General features: G+C 45.0%; 1 long non-coding RNA gene across 1 annotated transcript in view; it reads left to right on the top strand.

The window, feature by feature from the left end:
- Nucleotides 1-7,696, top strand: part of LOC113894715 — a 9,437-nt gene extending 1,741 nt beyond the window's left edge. Inside the window, exon 2 of the long non-coding RNA XR_003511644.1 lies at nt 7,484-7,696. This is a non-coding gene — a long non-coding RNA (uncharacterized LOC113894715). The remainder of the gene's footprint in view (nt 1-7,483) is intronic.
- The last annotated feature ends 13,589 nt before the right edge of the window (nt 7,697-21,285 follow it).

Raw genomic sequence — 21,285 nt, 5'->3', positions numbered from 1 at the left:
CCAACCAGATTATTCGCCTTGAATTTTCTGCACAGCAAGTAAGATAGTATTGGCAAGCCAAACCACTTTTTGGAGTCCGAGTGTTCGTGCCTACCCACCCTTTTTTTCTGCTCCCAGTCCCTGACGCAAGGAACCCGGGGCAGAAAAGTTTGCTCCTTCGCTAAGAGCCTAGAGGGAAGTGCAGTCCGGCCCTTCCCCGGCTGCCCGGTTGTGGGGTCAAAGACGGACTGTCGGCTAAGCCAGGGATGTAAGAGACAGCGGTACAGACTCCTGCGGCTTCCGAGCCAGCGGGAACCCGGCCCGCCTCTGCCCTGAGATCGCGCCCTAGAAAAGGATGGTGGACCCTGGAACAGGGTGAATGTCGGGGAGGCTGGGGCAGCCTGGGCTTTAGCCGGCTTGGTTTGGCCGGCTTTTGGGGCAGTACGTGTTCTGTAAAATTGTGACAGGTTATTAGCAAGGGAAGGGGCACGCGGGGTCACGAAGATGCCGCACGCTCCGGCTGAGAATTCTAAGCGGTCTGGGCCCAGCCCGCTGGCATGAGTGCAGCCTGTAGTCGCTCGGCATCTGCGTGGAAGTAGGTCTACCCTCACCCTGTAGCCGCCAGACACGAATTACAGGCCAGGGAGGCAACGGGAAAGGTTTCAGCACCAGCGCGTCGGGGACAGGGAATTCTCCTCGCGTGATGAAGCGAGCCTCTATTCTTCCACGCCCGGTTCCCGCTCAGTCCTCAAGCTGCCGCCCCTGGGAGACAAACTCTGGGGCTTGCTCTTAGATAAAACAACAGCTTAGAACCGATGTTGCTGTCCTCGAAAATATCTAGACCAGGGAATTTGTACAGAGGCTGTAAAACTCAAGTGGGTGCTCGGTCAGACCCTTGATTCCAAGGCAGAATTCATGACCACCAAACGGACAGGTTTTACCCGGGATAGTGGTTCATTAAAATAGTCTGCGTAAGAATAACCGGGGTGCAAGAGGCCGCGTCTCTCCTTGGGGCTGTGAGCAAACCCCTCCTCGCCCCAGGTCGGTTGAGTAGGGGAAATCCACTGCCTTTTGTTTGTAGGTGAGTGATGTGCATTGTGGCAGCAGCCGAGCAAAGGGGGGAAATTAATTGCAGCCAATTAATAATTAATCCCTTTTAAACAGCTTTATTATCTCTCCCGAACGACAGGGATTTGTCTGATAACCCCCCGAAGACCAAATGTCAAGTTTAACCAAATAGTTATTGCTTTATCAACCCGAGTCTGCAAATAAATTAATCAAAAGCAAATCTGTCCTTTGTGCGGCTCATTTGCTGGTAATGGATGGATATGAAGATTTGCCGATATTATTGTCTGTCATTCAATCTAACAAAGTGAACATTTATTGCATATATATTAAAAATTATCCCGGAATCGAGTGGCGCCGGCTTGCATTTATTGGAGTCTTCCCAGGGGTGAAGTCCCCTCGGATGAGGGCTCGTGGGGAAGAGAAAAGTGCGAGAGCGCGCATCCCAAATCTCTTTAAGCCTCTGCACCCGTCTCTGCCCCCTCCCCGCGGCGTCCCGCCCCCCAGCCTTTGCCCTCCTGGGGGGTGGGCGCGGGGACAGGGTGGGCGGGGGTGGCGGGGGGGGGGGGGGCGGGGAACGTGCCCGCTGCCGCCTGCTGCGCGGCCAAGGGCAGCCGAGCCGCTGTCAAAACAGAGGCCAGGAGCGGCGACCACTCGCAAAAAGCATCGGCCCGAGGAAATTTGGGGTGTGATTGAAGAGAAAGAAACGGGAGGGGGGGACAGCTTCTCTTTGTCTTCTGTCTGGTTACATCATTTTCTAATTAGGCATAAAATTGTCTTCATACACTGGTATTGCGGCCTTCATAAACATAGCCATTATGGTTCATAAGGACGCCATTGTGGGGAGGCCTTCCCAAAATAGAAAGAACTGGGAAGGGAGAGGCCTGGAGTCAGGGAGGCCCGGCTTTGTCCTCCCCTGGGAGAAGATGGATGGCCAATGTCACGCAGATGATGACTTGGGACTATTAAATTGTCCGAGGGGGAAGAATCTTTACCACCCCCCAGCAGGATCCGGAGGCTTTGGGGTAGGAAGGGAGGGCCAGGTGGCCGGCTTAGCCGGGCAGGTTGGAGGACGAAGCGGGTGAGTGCCAGGCGGGAGCGGAGTGGAGGGTGGTCGGGCGCCAAGGCTCCGGTCTTCTCTCAGCCAGGCCCTGCGCTCTGCGCTCGGGGCACACCGGATCTCGAGCTGCCCTCTCACTCCAACCGCATCGCCAAGGCTGGGGGGCAGGTGGGGCCAGAGAATGGACAGCGACAGCAAGCCCCGAGCAGTTCAGGGTAGTGCCAGGCGGGGAGACAATTCTTCCCATTATTCGAAGCGGAGACCCAAGGCGGGCCTCCCACCCGGCGGGGGGCACGTCGCTAACTGGCTAGAGATGGATGGAGGCTCCTGGAGCCCCCGGCGTCGTGTCAGACCCCGGGCAATTACTGTCCCGCCAGGATGGACACGCTGCCCGCCACCCTGACCCCGGCGCGCAGGCCTACTGGCTGCCTGAGTCGCCTCGGCGGTCCGCTCTCTCGCCTTTACAATAACCCGACTTGACATAAATAACTCCCATGCGCTTGTCTACATCTGCTTGACCTCCTGAACCCGCGGAGAATCTTTGCTGCATTTACCCAAGTTACATTCTTCTTTAGAATAAAAAAGAAAAAAAAAAAAAAAAAAAACACCACTTTAAAAACTGTAAATTCTAGTCCCCTGTCTTGCTCCAGCTAATTCGAGTTCTGGTGTGTCTTGCTATTCACATTGCTGCCAAACACACCAGTTCGCTTCTGGAGGACCGGGTCCTGCCTGCTTGTACCTCAGGCATTGGCTGCGCTGTTGCAGGCACCCCTGAGCTTTCCAAGGTGACCTGAAGGCGCCCTGAGTTACAGGCGCCCTGAGGTGGTCCCGCCTCCGAAATCTCCTCCCCTGGCCAGACCTTGAGTGAGGGAGAAGGAAGAGTGGGTGCTGATCACCGGCTTGGTCCTGGGTTGTCTGAGGTCGCAGCTGGGGCCAGGCCAGCTAGCCAGAGCAGCCTGGCGCCTGGCGTGTGCTCCCGGTGACCTGATCCAGCAGGGGTGCGGGGGCGGCCCCGGAAGTGCCCGTGCTGGCGCCACGCGCTGCGGTCACCAGGCGCCAAGACTGGAGGGCTCGGATAGTGAAGGGGGGCAGTGGGGATGAGACCGAAGATTGCAGGGAATCGTCTGGTCAGGCTTGTGTCCAGCGTGGATCCCTAGCTGGAGCTGGCCTGAAGATGCCAGAGCCTTGCTCTGCGAGGCTTCCTCTGGGTGGGCGCTGGGGGACGGCGTGCCACTGACTTCCTGTCAGTCATCTCCGGCTATTTAGGCCCAGCTGGCCGTGAGTCAGAGGATCTAGACAGCATCTCAGAACTTTCAGGATGGAAGAGCTCTTAGAGGTCTGGTGGTCAAAGTGACTTCTTGATGTGAAGGTCTCATCTACCCCCATCTGGGTGCGGCCTCCTGACCTTCTCTGACTTCCCCACCTGCGCAGGGATATCTGGGGAGCCAAGGCTGGGCTCAGGGGTGGTGGGAAGTTGCAATTGCAGCAACAAGATCCTGCCTTTGCAGCTGTTACTAAGGCAAAAGGGAACATAACAGTGATCTTCAGATTCTGAAGCTCTAAGACCAGTTTTCCTCATAACAGCTTTCTTTCCATTAAAAAAGGGTCATTTAAATGTCCCTATTTCTGGAGTATGGTTTTTTATGCTGTCACTGTTAATGTCATTGGAGGTAGGCCCAAGCTGGTGTCTCTTTGATTAGGGTTCCTAATCCCATCCATTCACTTACTAGCCATTAGTCATTCTTTAATTAATTCTACAAACACTTTGTAAGGGGATGTTCCACATGAGATACAAGGGAAACAGAAAACACTGCACCCAAGGAACTTGCAGTTTCCTTGGAAGAAATATCACATGTTGTGGATACTGAAGGGTTCTGATGTAGCCTGGTTATAGAACCTCAGGACTCAGGTTGAGCCTAGATTTGTCACTTCCTGACTCTAGGACCCGAGTTGGATACTGAAAGCCTCTGAGCTTCTATTTCTCATGTGTAGAGTGAACCTGTTGAGATATACACTCTGGGAAAGTGAAAGTCACTCAGCCGTGTCCGACTGTTTGTGACTCCATGGACTGTAGCCCTCCAGGCTCCTCTGTCCATGGAATTCTCCAAGCAAGAATACTGGAGTGGGTTGCCATTTCCTTCTCCAGGGGATCTTCTCGAGTCCAGGTCTCCCGCATTGCAGGCAGACTCTTTTAACGACTGAGCCATCAAGGAATCCCCTAAATGTTCTGGGAGTCCCCCTAAATTCTCTGGGTGCTCTAAAACACATAAGTAATAGCTACAGTCCAGATAGAAATGAGCATTAAAGCACCTGCACGGGCTTGAGGAAGACCTCAGTTTCTCTCTGTGCCTCTGAATTTTGCATTCCAAATAGTGGAGGACAAAGTACAAGGAAGGTGTGGAATGCATACTAGACTAGGAATCTTGACTGTGAGAAATAAATTGGCTTGTTTAATCTTTCTGTGTCCTCACCAAACAGTGGGGATTTCTACCTTATTTACTCCGCAAAGTAGTTGTAAGGATCAACTCTTACTAGGTATGTAAATGTGTTTTGAAAACTAACAGGCATCTTGGGATAGCAGAGAGCCGTAGCTCCCTCTGTAGAAGGGAGGTGAGGTGGGTGGATATGTGGCTGGTGGGGATGGGGTGAGGTGGGTGGATCAGTGATGACTGCTAGAAGGTGGGCTTGTCTTCTGGCTCTGCGGGAATGGGAGGATGCTGAGTCTTAGGCAGCAGCTGTCCACTACTGGAATGACTTACCTTTTCAGCATCTACCTGTGGATAAATGAGATAAAGAGAAGGGCTTTTCCTACATAGGCAAGGCCCTAGAGCTCTAGCACAGACAGCCGAAGTACTTGATTCAGGAAGCTTCACTGAATTTTCAAGGCTCTGCTGCCGGAAGTTTCTTTGAAAATGAGATTTGTTATTGATTGGGGAAAAAAGTGAGCAAAGTGAGATATTCTTTTGAAGCTTTGTGATTACCCATCCCTTCTGAAGAAATACACCCTTTCATTCTTAGCAGGAAAAAAATGAGCCTGCTCATTTTGACTCCAAAACCAAACCATTCTTTTCATTCTATGCTCTTTGCTAAGAACTTTGCTAGCTCACTAAGGGAGGTGAGGTGCATTTTAAAAGAAACTTTACCTCCTGGCTGAACCGGGAGAAGGACAGTCACAGTGGGTTCTGAGAAAAAGGACTTTAACTCTAGAGAGAGTAAGCGCCTTTGAGATGGAAGCCTTGAGGAAGGGGAGAAGTGAGGTGGGAGTGAACCTCCAAGAAGCTGGTCCACGTTTCCCTTGATGGTCAGAACGTTGATAAGGCAGCTAGTTAGCAACGTCTTCATCCCTGGTGGCATGTGGAAATCTTCCAGCAGGTTCTCAATTAAGGGAACTGCCTTTCCTTTCTTTCGCTTCACTTTTGTGTTAAATGTTAACAACCTGATGCTATCTATTATGCTGCCATTATCCCAGAATGTTGACTGAACTGGTTCTTTTATCTGTATTATGGGGCTGCCTCACTTGCAGATTTATGCATTTTTGATATTAAATTCTTTCTCTTGTTAAGCCTAAGCTCTTGTTGACTTTCATTGACCCCCTGCCCTGGTCCCCAGTACTTTTCCATATTTAATATTGAAACGTTTTTTCTCAATGCCCCTCCTGGCTTTGTTGCCATCCGCTTGACGGCTGTCCCTAATGGCCTGTGCTGTTTGCTCTGTTCTTGAACTTGGTGGGGTCACACAGTCTTTAACAGTGATGTCCTCTGAATGTCCACCCTTGCTGTCCGGCTAAGTTGCCCTGTGTCACAAGCTCTGCCCTTTTACCCGCCCCTAACTCCCAACTGCCCCTAATCACTTAAACAAACACCTTGCCTCCTGACGCCCCAGGCCCCCTGAACCTTTTGGGTTTTGTTTAGCTGAGCTGCTAATGCTCAGCCCGGCCCACAGGCGGCTTGGCCTCCCTGACCTGATACATCGCAGCTCTTCTCCTTGGAGCGCCTGCCTTGTCCAGCGCCCCCTGGGCCAAAGGCCAGGGTCCGGGCAGGGTTGACCAGCTGCTTGAGGTGGCCACAAAAGACACCAAAAGACAACCTCAGCTAGGAGCAGGCAAATGAACGTATTCATTTATCTTTCTCCCCCCTCACCCCAAACCTACCCACAAACTCAATCGACTGCCGACTGCCGGGCTTGAAACAAGACAAAGAGAAAATATTGGGAAGTTGTGTGGGGGTGGGGTGGGGTGGGGTTTGATGGGAGAGGCCCCTCTCACACCAGAAATCTTAGCTCCTTCTTGGGGGCCGTCTGTTCAGTTTCACAACACTTACAGACCAATTTCCAGAATTGAAGTTGCCTGGTGTTTTGATTCTTCCTTTGCCTGTGCATTTGTGCCCTGAAGGTCCCTTCCAAATGGATACTAATTGTGGGGGCTGCACGCTGCTGGCTGCTCCAATGCCCCAGGGCCTCAGAGGACCTGCTTCTCAAAGCCTTAATTGACAAGGACCTGTCTGTATTTAGGAGCAGCTGGTCCAGAGCCTTGGCACATCAGTGCAATCTTAACGCAGCATCCCTAGCCCCGAGGAGGATGAGGGTAAATGTGGTTAAAATGAAGGAAGATTTATAGCTGGCCCCCTTGGGTAATAGGACAGAAGACAGCTCCTAAGATTTTCCCCTACGAGGGGGTTCATTCATCAGCTCCCGGGCCTGGTAACCCGGTAGGAGGCGCGCTCCAGCTATTATTACTAATGGGGGAGGGGAGGAGGGCAGCTTCGAACAATTAGGCAGGTGACAATATTCGACTACAATACATCGTCCCCCAAACCGGACCGACTGACACTGCTCTGCCTCCTGCTTCCGCGGGCCTCGGCGCCGGTGCCTCCGCCTGGCTCTAGCTCTGGCTCTGGATTAATAAGTGGCGCCGCCGGAGGGCTGGGGAGACGGCGCTGAGGACGCCGGGCTGGCCTGCCCGGGAACACGGAGTGGCCGCTGGGACTCCTCGTTTGGGTGTCTTAAAGTCCCAAGCGGCCGGTAGCAAGGGCGATTGCGTAGACTAGTTGCTCCTTCCTGCGTCCCGGCAGGCGCGCCGGGCTCCGCGGCTTCCCAGCTTCCCGTGGCACGCTGTCCTTCTGAGAGCCTTTCTGAAACCAGCTCGCCCCGTAGATACAGCCATTCAGCGGGTCACAAAGGGGTTGATTGGTTCACTGGGAACCCGGTTTTGTTGCGATGTGTGGGAAATACTTTGATGTGCGCCCAGTTCGCACGTGTGAACAGGGATAATGGGTTTGGGGATCTTCATTGAAACTTGAAGTTTTAAAGCAGAAATCCCCTAACTTTTGCCTGTTTTTCTCAACTTTTTCTTTTTTCTTTTTCTTTTTTTTACTCCTTCAGGAACAATGCCAACATTGAAGCCCGCGGTTGGAGTCTGCACAGTTGGAGATCTTTGGTGCCATTTTAGACATCTTTGGATTTCATCAATCAAACTGACTGCAATTTTCCATAAAAACCCTGAATTTGGGTCAGAAAGTGGGCAAAGTAGATAAAGATCATTCGAGCTGTCTTATGAGATGATAAATAGATATCCTTTCAGGCAACAATGGCAAAGTGCAGTTTTGTGATTCTCTTCCATGGGTTCTGAATGCAGTGAGTCGAAACGATTTATCCATGTTTTCCCATGGTTTAGGAGGTGTCTATACTTACTTGTCTGTAGTAGTCTGACCTTTCCCCGACTGAGTTGCTAAGTGTGCTGCTTTGAGTATTTCGTTTCCTTCGTGTGTGTATGTGTGTTTTCCCAAAAACACACAAGAAAAGTTGTTTTTTTTCTTCATTGCTCAAATCAATAGAATATGGGTCTGATCTAGATAATTCTCTGCCAGTAGAGAGGTTGCAGGCCCCTGAGTTGGTGTGGAAATTCCATTCGCTTGGTGGTTGCTCACAGGGCACTTGAGATACCATTTTAGATACCATGCTGGGTTGTAAACCCATTTTCCTAATAATAACAACCACAGCAACACCCACTGGCACTGTGTCCTTCCTATTCTTGAACTTGACGAATGGCCTTTTATAGAAGGTGAATAAAAGGAAACACTAAAAGAAACAAAAGAGAGAAACTCCCAAAGAGTATTTAGACCACTACCTCCAGAGACCTATCAAAGTGTTAGCTGAAATAATTTCTAAGTGAAGAAGAACACTTTACATTTTTCTCTTCATTATGAAGAAAATTATGTTTACTCAGCATACACATCACAGACTAATCATCGCTGATCACTGAGGTTTAAATCCCCTTCCTTTTAAATTTTCTTGATCCTTCCCTTGAAAATGTTTTCATTTTGATAATCCCTTCACCCAATGTTTTTAGTTAACCAACTATCTTAAAAAATTCTTGAAGGATAGTACTGGCTCTTCATTGAGAAATCATGTTTGACATTCTTAGTTGTTCATGAATTAATTATCTGGTATGTCCTCATGAGCTCCTAGATCTTGTGGAGGTATACTTGATTATGCAACAAATGTTTATAGTTTTTGATGTAAGATTTCCTCCTATACTCATAGGAATATCATCTTTTTGTGCTTTGCTTTTTCATATTCCCCAACTTTTTCTGATATCTCAGCTGGTAAAAGAATCCGCCTGCAATTCGGAAGACCTGGGTTCAATCCCTGGGTTGGGAAGATCCCCTGGAGAAGGGACCGGCTACCCACTCCAGTATTCTGGCCTGGAGAATTCCATGGACTGTATAGTCATGGGGTCACAAAGAGTCGGACACAAGAGGACTGAGCGACTTTCACTTTCATTCCCCAACTAAAATATCAACTGTATGCTACGAAGCATCTAGAGAAGAGACTACGGTACAGCGGGAGTTAATTATTGTTATTAACTTACTGGCTTTATTAATTTTGAATGAAGCACATAGCTGCAGCTACAGTTATTTAAGTACTCTTTATTAGCTAAAATAATTAGCAATTTTTGGATACACTCTCACTATATAAAATTTAAAATGGCAATTGGAGATTCAGAAAAAATTCCCTCCTCTCATTTGTCTTTAATAAATCTTACTGTCAAGTAGTAAACATTTTAACTTAATGTATAGCTATTTGAATGACCCTTTATCTTACTTTTTCAATTTTACATTTTAAAAGGTTGAGAACATATCTACTAAATCTAATATCAAATGATATTTTAAATTTAAAAGTATTTTCTGGAATTCAGAAAAACTGCTTCAAATCATAAATTTATGAAGAGAAGCATAATTATCTTGTTTAATATTTTCTCTAATGCCCTGTCATTCTCTTTTGCTCTTAATGTTTTAGATATATCCATGATATGTATGAGATCTACTTAGTTACTTATCTTTTTGGTTACTTCCAATCAGGATATCACAAAATCATATCTGAAATTATCATATGTATAAATGGAATGATAGAATTTTGTTCACAGTTGTAGTCTGTTTTACATATCTTCTTTCAGTAATCCACCTACCATACCAAACAGTCACTGATAAAATTTTTAGTTGGAATTTTGCCATGCTCTGTAATACAATGAAAGCACTTGATTATTGTCATTGTTGATGACAGCAGAAGCCTTATTGATGAACAGAAAAATTTCAAGCAGTCCTATCCGGTGCACTATGCTTTTTTAAAAAAATTATTTTATAAAGTTCAGACCAAAGGACAAATGTTGAAGCATAAACTTAAAGTTTCAGACATGAAGATACATTCTGGAAACATTATGACCAGGCAGGAAGTAATTTGGACTTTGTCAGGAACTGGATTTCCTAAGACCAGAACTGTAAACCAGAGAGGGAATATCTGTATCAATTTAACTTCCCATTTTTAGATGAGAAAACTGAGGCTGGGTGGATAAAATGGTGGTCACAGTGTTCATTCATGGTAGGACTGTAAGAGCAACTAAGCTTTCTTTCCACTGTCTCTCTCTGGCCCCTTACTAAATCAGGGACACATTTCTCCATCATTTTTTTTCCATGTTCATAAACAAGAAATAAATAAAAAAGGCATCTACATCCAGTTCTTTAAAGATCCTTCTCCCACTTGCAGCTTACCTTTAATAAGTTAATTTCTGCACAAGGGCAGCTGAGTCAATGCCAACAGCCCTCTTGGGGAGCTGGGCTGCAGTTCTCCTTTCATGGAAGATTTTTGTTCTTTAAAATTATTATTAGAGTTCCCTCAGTATTCCCATTTCTGTTTCTCTACTTGCAATAAAATGAAGGAAATGAAATTGCTTCAAATAGGAAAAAAGGAAGAAAGAGAAAAAAGCTATCCCTATACATACAAAGAGGAAAAATGTCCCCAGAGGAGTGAAAAAGAGGTATTTGGATCCACAGTTGTCCAGTCTGCCTGTTTTCAAATCCTGAATTTACTGTATGATTCATTTCATCCTTCACTTCTCTAAGAAACTACTCCACATCTTAAGTAACTGAGTAACTTCCACATCTCAATCATATAGAATGTACTTATTTTCCTAATACACATAATATTTTAAATCCATCATTTGACACAAATCCATAATCTGACAATGATCAATCATGTTTTTCAAAGATCTTTTAATGCTATGTTAACATGCACAATAAGCGGGGGTAGCATTCTTATTTTCAATAATGACATTCATTAACTTGCTATCATCTCCTCTTCTATAAGGATGATTATTTTGGTAGTTTTTTGGCAAATTTCACAATTTCTGAAAATCATGCGGTTTACTGACACATTTTTAGGGATTGAAAAGGCCCTATCAAGTAAATAATTTAAACCACCTCTATTTTCCCTCTCTTTTAGTTGGGTAATTTGAAGAGTAGGTGTCATGAATTTGAGTGGACCTTCTGATTGTAGCCTATTATGTACGTGACTTTAAAAATTGTCAAAACTGGCATTTTATCACTTCTTCACAAATATGTGATACAATTTTACCTTAGAACATTTTCAAGTTTTAATAAGAATTTAATAATCTCTGATTTAGAGGCAGAGCAAAGCTGTTGAATTTACTGGAGGCTAACATATGGGAAGGTTTTTAAAGAGCCATTCACATCACACCCCCAAAATGGTTTCAATCAGCAGGTATCCCGGTGTTTATTTAATGAAGAAATGTATGAACAGCTGCTGTCTCCCAATTTTAGAGGTAGTTATCTTTCATTGTGCTGCAACAAATCAGGAAGAAGAAGAGATTTTAGCTGCAATTTGGGATCATTCTATTAGATATGCAGGACTCCAACAGTAAATTCATACAAGAATAGGGAGGCTAGTTTATGGAAGAAAATCAAATATAACAACTCTGGGGATGGGATCTGTGGGCCCTGTTTTCAGATCTATTGCTAGGTCATAAGTTTCTAGGTCATAAGAAATTGTCAAGTTTAGATTAAGCCCTAAAAGACCTTTGTGAAGAAAAATTAAACTCCAGTCTGACACTGATTCTTGACTGACTGTGTGTTATTACTGCAGATGGACACATGGAGCACATTTTTGTTGCCCAGTGCATGGTGGGCATTGACAATATCATGGTATCTCTCTATGCCAAGTGGACAACTGAGGCTGTGCTATGGTCCAGAGGGTTTATAGGTTGATAACTCCCAGAACAGACAGTTTTACAGCAGGAATGTCTAGTTGTGAATGCATTTTTTATTTTACCCCTATTTATAGCAAGAGATTTGGGACTAGACATGTATTTATTTCTTTGGTACATGTCTGCCTTCTGAACAAATATGAATTGAGGGGACATATACTGACTGCTCTCTCTCAGTATCAGCAGGACCTCCTAAAAATGAATAAAGGTGCTATTTAGCAGCTTTAATAGGACTTACTTTAGAGAGCAATTATGAGAACATTTTGATAACTTTGGTCTTGGGGATAGGATTAACTACAGCCTTACAAGTTTTACCTAGTATTTCTTGTGAAGAGTTCCAAGGTTTGGCAGAATGAATCTTTTAGGAAAGGTAGCCCTGAATCTGCTATAAAGGGGCCTACTGTAATGTGGATTAAGGTTATTAAATTTTCCACCCAGGGCCATTCAAGTGATGAGTTTATTTGGGAAGTTCCTTGAGAATGCAAGTTTTTCTTTTCCCCCATCTTTTTTCCCTCCCTCATCCCCTCAGTTTCACCATGATACATGTTCATTAATTTTTAATGTGTTTTTTGGTGACTAAGGTAAAGTATTTGTCTGATTAAAAGTTTCAGAGGCCCCTTATAAGTATTTCATGCAAACTCCTACAGTGAGCCTGTAACAGACAAAAGAGAGGTAATACACAGGAGTGAGCTCTAATGACTGAGTGTAGGTGAGGACCAGGAGTTTGGATCAATCTGTAACTGACCTGTATTATCTGTTACTCATCTGGCAAGTGGGTTTGCTCGCAAACTGCTTAGGCCGAACACAGAGCCAACATCAGGAAAAGTAGCTATTAGTTAAATAAAAAGCGAGGACTCCGGGATCCGGGTCTGAATCTGGGTCCTCCCACTTCCCAGCTGTGTGACCCTGGGCAAACAACTTAACCTCTCTGCGCTCCTTTTCCTCCCTGGGTTGTTAGGCAGATTAAATGATTACTACTTGCTAAATGCTTAAAACAAAATCGTTCGAACCACACTCGTTAGAGTGAGGAGGCTTCCGCTCCATCTTCCTGCCTTCACTTAAAAGCCCTTCACACCCAGAGTCCCCTCGCTTCCAGAGCTCTGCAAAAGCGGCCTCCGCGGAGTCAGAAGACGGTTTTGCCCCTTGACTGCTTCCTGGATCCGCTCACACCTTAACACCTTGACCTTCGCTAAGCTTCCTGGATCCGCTCACACCTTAACACCTTGACCTTCGCTAAGCCTGGCTGGCCACAGGTCTGTCGGCCCAGAGCTGGAGTGTGAGCCCGGATGAGGCCAGGGACCTCGCACCCAGGCGGATGGCAGAGACCCCGAGGGGCACAGAAAGGCCCTGGAAGCGGGCGGGAGCTGGCGGGGCGCACTCGGGGTGCATGTTAATGAGCCGCGCTGGCAGCGCCCGCCGCCGCCTGCGCGCTCGCAGCGCAGGAACCTCGCCCCGGCCGGGGCACGCGGTGCCACTCAGGCCGGCGGGGGGCGCGCAGCTCGCAGCAGCCGAGCGCCCGGGCCTCTCAAAGCCCCTTTCAGCAGCTCTGCGGGCTCCTCACCGGAGGAGTCTGGAGCGACATAAAAGCGCATTATGAAAATTATAATATCAGCCACAGAGCATGTCCAAGAAGGCAGCTCTGCACCTTTGAGGCATTGAGGCTCGTTCAGCTGGACCGAGGGGGGAAAATATCCATTTGAATTCGGCTCCTGAATGGGGGCAGCGGCGGCGGCCACGGCAACAGTGCCTCCTTTATCCATCCGGCCACTTCTCCTGCTTGCTCATTCCCGGGCTGTTGCACCTTGTCTCCTTATGGGCAAGGGTGTGGAGCGGGAGGGGTACGGAGAGGACAAGGGCGCAGAAGCGGGTGTGGGGGGGCGCAATTCACAGCCGGGCTAGGACAAGGAGCGTTGTCATTTGGGTCCCCGCGAGAATGATAAATGAGACGTTCTGGGGCCCGAGGAAATTTCTGTTCTGCTGGGGACAGGAGGACCAGGGGTCAAGGGCTGGGTGCATTTACCGGAGTCCGGAAGGGAGTGGATGCAGGTTCATGTCCCATTTTCCTTTGTGCCAAGCCAAAGCAGCCATGATCAGGGCGTTTTCCCATTAGAGCTCGGATTCTGGTATCTGGAATAACGGGATGGGCAGGGGTGAACACCTTTAGGATCCGGGGATCCGGGTTCAGCCCTCTGGTCTCTGGGTGGGGACCGCACACATCCCGGGACTCCAGTGGGGAGCGAACACCTGCAAGGCCATCAGAGACGAAGCTGAGGTCAGAGTGTCTAGTCCCAGCCTGCAGGGCGCGCCATTTCGGCCGTCTGACTCCCCGTCCGGCCTTATCAAGGCAGCTTTCCCTTCGATTCCCTCGGACTTCTTCGGATCCTGGGGCGGAATTCGCACGCTGGGACCCCCGAGGCGGATTTGATCTATTATGGCAGCTGAGTTGCGCCACCATTCAGAGCACTGTCCATTGTCTTGTTAATCACCTTTCATTATGGACTGCTCAGGACCATCATAAAGCTTTTAATATTAATAAGGCCCAGCGCACCAGCCCCCGCGCCGCGGTGCTGAGCGACCCAGCAGACAGCGCAGGTGTCGCACTGCAACCTGTTTAGCTAGCCTGGGCGGGAGTGTCTCGGGGTTAGCGCGCCGCGCGCGTGCTGGGGGAGGCAGGTGGCGCCGGGTTCCAAAACGAGACTGGGAAGAGAAAACAAATCAAACCAAACCCCTCGACCAAACAAAGGGATTTGCTTGGCTCCAAATTGTGTGCCCGAAGAGTTTAAAACTCTAGGGGAGAGGGGAGGTGAGAGCTGGAGGTGGATAAAGAAAGGGTCCGCTTGGGCTGGGATGTGACATTTCCTGTGGTGAAGCCTGTATTGGCTGCTAATAGAGATCTAATTGATGGGTGAAGTCCCATTTCCGCGCGCTCTCCTTTATTGCTCCATCCAGTCTGTTGCAAAATATAACCTTAATTTGATTTAGCAATTCCTCCAGGATTCGGCGCGAGCTTCCAGCCCAGGGGTGGGGGGGAAATCGTTATTAAAAAAGTTAAAGTACAGACTTGGATTCGGTGCGATGCCTTTTAAAAATCTTGCCCCAGCTCCTGACATTTAGCACCTTCTCTCTTTTGTAATCGCCTAGTCTTTTATGATTATTAATATTCGCAGTGCTCTGGGATGCGCGCAGTGCGCGGTTATTGGGGATGCAAATTGGCGTGTAGGCGCAAAGGCCAGTGGGTGCGTGGGCTGCGGGCTGAACTATAGGCCGCCGGGATTCGCTAGGCCAGCATAGTTTAGGGTTTCCGTAATCCCATTCCTAGCCCAGGATTCCTAAAGAGGCCGCCCAGGGACTGCGAATCATGGAGCAGGAGTTGTCTGGTGCCAGGTGGTGGCGCGCTGGTTAGGGTTAGGGTTAGATGCTCATCCTTAGATTCTCCACAAAGTCCAAAAGTAAAATAGCAGGGGGGTACAGGTGCCTGGTCGGTAAAATAGCTGTTTGGGTGCGTGAAGTGGTTCAGAGGCTTTGACCCCTGGTGCTGTACGGAGATGAAACTTGGCTCTTGTTTGTAATACAAATTGGATGTTAAAAGGCCATTCTAAGGTAATGGCTTCCTTCCTCTCTCCCGACCTCAGTCCCCAGCCTCCACCCCACTCCTGCATCTCTCTTCTGTAAGTCAAATGCATATCCTTCTCAACTCCTGGTTGCTTCTAAGAGACAGCTTTTTACCAGAGCAATAACATGTCTGTGTTTTTCTTTACTTCTTCCTACTCTTCTTTCTCCAATAGGCTGAGGAAGTCTTTCAGGGAAGTCCACTTGTATCCAGACATCTGAGGTCATCTCACAGACCTTGTTAGAAAAGTTACACACAAACAATAGCACCTTCCAGAATGTCTCTTTACCATGTTAACAAAGTTGTGTAAGAGAAATGATAGGGTTTAAACCTAGTTCCAGCCACGTGATCCTGGTTAAATTCAATCTCTTTGCCTTGGCTTTTTCACTTTTAAAATAGCATTGAAAATAAAACATCTCCAAAGGTGGTTTTGAAGGAGTGTGTGAGAAAACCCCTTGTAATGTGTTTATAAAAATAAAATAACCAGCCATAACCAGAAATTTCTATTTTCTAAAAAGAGAAATCTGAGTCATAAGTAGTATAGAACTTTGGAAAACTGTCGAAATTTCTACACATTTCTGCAATTTCCCCAAATTTAGCACCGGGTTTTGTCTAGGTTACGTGAATGGTGCTCATGATTCACTTTGCTAGAAGACCCTAAGTTTCGAGTCAGTGTTCCCTCTGGAACTTGGATCCCTCGGACTTTTTTTAAATTTTATCATTGGCTGTGTTGGGTCCTTATTGCTGCCTGTGGGGTTTCTCAAGTTGCTGTATTTGGGCTTCTCTTTGCAGTGGCTTCTCTTGTGAAGCACAGGCTGTAGGGTGCATGGGCTTCAGTAGTTGTGGTCCATGGGTTTAGTTACTCTGAGGCATGTGGGATCTTCCCAGATCAGGGATGAAACCCATGTCTCCTGCATTGACAGGCAGATTCTTTACCACTGAGTCACCAAGGAAGCCCTAGACTTTTTTTTTTATAACCGGCATTTGCATCTCTTGCCTTAAAACACTTCATTTTCTATGAAGCAGTGGTCTCCAAACTCCCCAGCAAATAAATGAATTCTTTAAAAACGGATCATCAAATTTCCCAGGTCCAACTCCAAGAAGTCTCCCAGAGCAGCAGGTCAGGTGAGGCCTGAACGTCTAGTGGCTTTATAAGTCATCCTGTGCACCCTCTCCCCCACGAGAGCAGGGCCTCTTCACCCCTGAGATGTGGGGCAGTGGGAAGAGTGCTCAGGCATTCCCTGGCCCCACTGCCCCTCCCCAGAGCGCTTGATGGGTTTAATGAGGCGGAACACCATGAAGGGGATGTGAACTGGTCCAAATGATTGATGAAGCCAGGGGCAAAGCCCAGGCATTTCCAGATAAAGCCCCATACAGCCCGTGATAAAGGCAGGATAGTGGCAGGGCTGGGCTCCTTCAAAAGCAGTGGCCCAAATGCATTGAGAGGAAACAGGGAGGGAAGGTGCTCTGTTGTTACCTAATCAGTTCAGGCACTAAGCCACCAGCCGCAGAGAGCAGAGGAGGGCTGCAGAGGAAGTGGGGAGGGTGGAAGGCAGATCTCCGTGCTGGTTCCCTTTCTCTCTCTCTGTCTCTCTCTGTCTCTCTCTCTCTCTCACACACACACACACACACACACACACACACACACACACTCTGTCTCCTCTGACTTAGTCAAGACCAAATCAGTCTCAGCCTCCACAGATATCCGGGTACTCAGTATGGGACCTGGGTATTCCCTTCCCTGGGTCACAGAGAGAGAGAGCGAAGGTCCCAGAAGAGCACCAGTGGCTTGGCAGGCCTACTCAGTGTTCGGGCACCTTCCTGCCTAGGTATTAGAAAGTGATGATTGAAACAAAAGATTCTAGTCTGTGAAGGTTTGGGGGTGGAGGGATTCCCAAATCTACTCAGGTATGTCAATGAAAAAAAAATTTTCTATTAAAAACAACTAAAATAAAACAAGATTTATTAGCTTAGGGTGAAAAAACCCCTAATTTTCTCTCTCTCTCTCTCTCTCTATATATATATATATATAATTTTTGAAAGGATAGTTACTATAGTTCTTACAACAAATAAAGAAAGTAGCAGTCATTTAGCCAGAAATAGTTTTGGAATTAGACAGCTCAATGACCAGGGAAGCAGAAATTGCCAAATGAACATAAATACACTTATAGCAGCTCACACCCTGCAGTTAAGGGGTTTCTGTTCCCTAATAAATTGAATGAGAATAAGGTGAAATTTTGGGCTTCCCTGGTGGCTCAGACAGTAAGGAATCTGCCTGCAATGTGGAAGATCTGGGTTGGGAAGATCCCCTGGAGGAAGGCATGGCATCCCACTGCAGTATTCTTGCCTGGAGAATCCCCATAGACAGAGGAGCCTGGTGGGCTACAGTCCATGGGTTTGCAAAGAGTTGGACACTACTGAACGACTAAGCACAGCACAAGGTGAAATTTTACCGTTTTTTCCTCCTGGGCCTCAGGGCCTGGTGGGCAAACACAGTCCCTTTTTCCCCACAATCCAATGTCAATTGATAAGCACTTACTTATAGGTACAGAAGGATTAAGGATTAAGGAACATTTCCATCCATAGAATAGAAGTTCTGGGTTTTAGTAGGGGCATACTTTTGACACAGTTCATTATATACAACTCCTTACCTGTAAGTTTCAGTCACTGACTAGAACTTGTCTTCAATTTCTTTTTTATGAATGTAGAAGCTATATCTTGTTATATGTTTCAGTGGACAAATATGATAATGTTGCTGGTACCCATGGAGATTCGAGAGCCCTGTAGGTGAATGAAGTGGTAGAAACCCTCCCCTGCACCTGCAAATTCTGCTTTTTCAAAAGGAACTTGTCTGGACATCAGCTGGCTTCTCTATCAAACAGCATTTGTACAATGTAGTGACTTACTCTGTTCATTTTTACTGTTCACACCTATCAACTGCAGCTTGTTCTTCTTTCGTCCCTGAGTTTTTAACTCAGAGGGCATGCTTCTGGGGTATAGGTTTCCTGTCTATTAAATGGTGGTGTATTGTATTACAAGCAAGTAGAACTTAATAAATCATATGAACTTATCATTTAAAAGAGAAAAGGTAGAAAATTATGGTCTTGCACCTTTGGATGAGAAGAAGTATTTTAAAAATAATCTTTATCTCTGATTGCAAAGCAATATATATTATTTAAGAAGGTTTTTGAATATGTTATTTTAGGATTCTTTAGAAAAAGAAACATTTATGATCACATTTCTTAACAATATTCCTTTGAAAACATTCCTCAATTTACTGTATTAAAGTGAATCCTGTTCTTTTTTTCTGGAGCTCCTAAATATTATATGTTTACAGAAATCTTTACAGGAACAAGATGAGACCAGACCCGAAAATTTCATCTTGAATACAACTAGGGGCTTGTCTGAGATTCGAGGGAAGTCATCATCTTTTAAAAGCAACAATTAACTGCAGTCAGTATCATCTACATAAAACCTTTCTGGCCACATCATTTACCAAATTGGGCTGTAGAATTGAGATAATTTGGCTGAATGGATATTTGGTAAATGTAAAAACTTTTCCCTAAAAGTATTTTTATTATAACTAGATATTTTAAAGTATATATCTCCATGCACATTACTGAGAGAAAAAAAGAAAGAGATTTTGATCTCAAACTCTATTTATTCAAGTAAATTGATTTTGTTGGTTTAATAACCACTTAGCGCTCAATTTATTGTCTGTGAACAAAATAAACTGCAACCTTTTTGGGAGAAAAAGGCTGCTTTGTGTCTCTGGATCCCTAATATTAAGTAGAAGTATCTAGCATTGTTACTTTAAAGAGAGAGCAAATCCATTTTTCCCAAAGTGAAAGTGAAAAGTGTTAGCTGTTCAGTTGGGTCTGACTCTTTGTGACTCCATAGACTCAGTGGTATCCGACGCTTCGTGCCTCTGTAGACTGTAGCCTGCCAGGCTTCCCTGTCCATGGGGATCTTTTGAACCCAGGGATCAAACCTGGGTCTCCTGCATTGTAGGAAAATGCTTTACCATCTGAGCCACCGGAGAAGCCCCAAAGTTGGCCTAAATTTCTGACTGAGATTCTAAAGGAACTTCTACAGCTGTATGGGAACCCTGCAAGCGGTGTGCTTATAGGAAGTACTCAAGACAAGGCACGGTTAACTTTTCGTGCAATTATTTTCTAGGAAGTGTTGGAGATGAATGTGCCTACAAGGTGTACTTTAATTAGCTGCTGTATAGGGAAAGCTTTTATTGTCTTTTTTATAGTTCTGAGCTCCTATTGTTTAACTGGATTTTAAGAAAATTTATAAAGGAGGTTTATGCAGATGAATGAGTCAGCACTTTTGTACCTTAAACATTGAAAAGTGAAATGATTTTATATGAAAAATATATAAAATATTTAAAATATTTTATATACTTAAGTATATATGATTATCTGGACCTAGGGAATATTTTTTTAATCATAACAAAAATGTTCATTATGAGAAAAATTTCCTGAAAGTGAGTTAAAAAAAAATCCCTCTACTTGACATTGTAAAATATCTCTTTCTATTCCCTCTCCTCTCCCAAGTTGATTCAAGTTTTGTTTTCTCATTAAAAAAGAAAATAGTTGATTATTACCTCCTCGTTTACTTTCTTTTAAGGAAGGTCAAGGAAATGAGTCTAAAATTGCATTTAAATTTTGCAGGGGCTGAATTTTTACTTAATTTTCTTTTCATGATAAATATTATTTTATTAGCTTATCCAAGTACTGTTACTAAGGCTATGCCCATATTTGCATAGCTATTTCTTTATGCTTCTAATTTTTCAGAAATATTTGTTTAAAAGTGCAGGGTGAAAAATTTTGCTTTTCCTCTGAAAACTGGCTGGTTGTAGAATAAAAATGATGAAACTTTTTATGTGCTTAGGCCTCACTGGATCTCTAGGGAAATCTGGGAAGAAATGACAAAATAACTAGCTATAGTGACTGAAAAATTGCATTTGTTCAAGTGTAGGATGGAATTTCATAAACATTGGGATTTACATAACTATTTGTATGACTACAGAATTTCATAAGCAGGAAGTATTGATGTTTGATATTTACATGGCTATAGTTTTAGTACATTTGTTTGATAGTGATGCAGGTAGATTTTGTTTGTGTATTTAAATAAGGCTGTAGATAGCGGCATTCGTATTCTTTTTATTTTTACTTCTTCTATCCTTTATGGTCAAAGCAAATCAAAACAAAGAAACTTCATGGCCTTAACTCAAGCCTAGATTCCCTGGACTTTTTTTTTTTTTTTTTTCCTTTTTAATAAAGCTTTAAGGTCACGAAGTTAAGCACAAGCAAAATATACAAGTTTGGCTCTTAGAAGCAAATATCTTTATCCATATTATGAATAACAAACTATCTTTCCCGCTTTTAAAATGTACTCTCAAATAAATTTATAAAAGAGGTTGGTTATTAGTAATGATTCACAAAGACCATAGCTATGTAATTGTGTAAATATATCATATTCAAACTTGTAAACTTAATGTTCATGTGATAGATTTTCCTTTGCACATATAGAACATACCCCGTATTTTCAAAGACCATCCACCCATTTATTGTTTTGAAAATAAATGTTACTCACAGTCTAGCTTCCAAACATTCTAGACACACATTTTTTGAGACTTTTTTTTATTATATAATTTCCCAACAGGTCTTTATAAGAAACACTATTTACCTCATTTTTTCCATAAACTACATTTTCTAAGTAGGTCCTACTCTATCAACAAAAAATGTTTTCTTTGTATATTCTCAGTCTTTCCTGTGATTTTCATAATATATTCTGGTTTAGAAATGTCTCTTTAAATTTTTTGAATGGTTATTTAAGAAAAAAATTTCAAACAGTTATTTAAGGAAAAAAAAAAAAAGCATCCACTGAAAGTGAATAAAATGAACAACAATGATTATCTGGGAAGTGTTCACTGTGCCTTGTTTGCCTTGCTTTCTTCGCAAGCCACTCCTGTCAGTGGTCAGTTATAATAAAGAAAGAACA

This window comes from Bos indicus x Bos taurus, chromosome 6 (assembly GCF_003369695.1).
Source record: "Bos indicus x Bos taurus breed Angus x Brahman F1 hybrid chromosome 6, Bos_hybrid_MaternalHap_v2.0, whole genome shotgun sequence".
In the NCBI taxonomy this organism is placed as follows: domain Eukaryota; kingdom Metazoa; phylum Chordata; class Mammalia; order Artiodactyla; family Bovidae; genus Bos; species Bos indicus x Bos taurus.
Note: the sequence above shows the minus strand (reverse complement) of the source record. Positions and strands in the feature narration are given on the sequence as shown.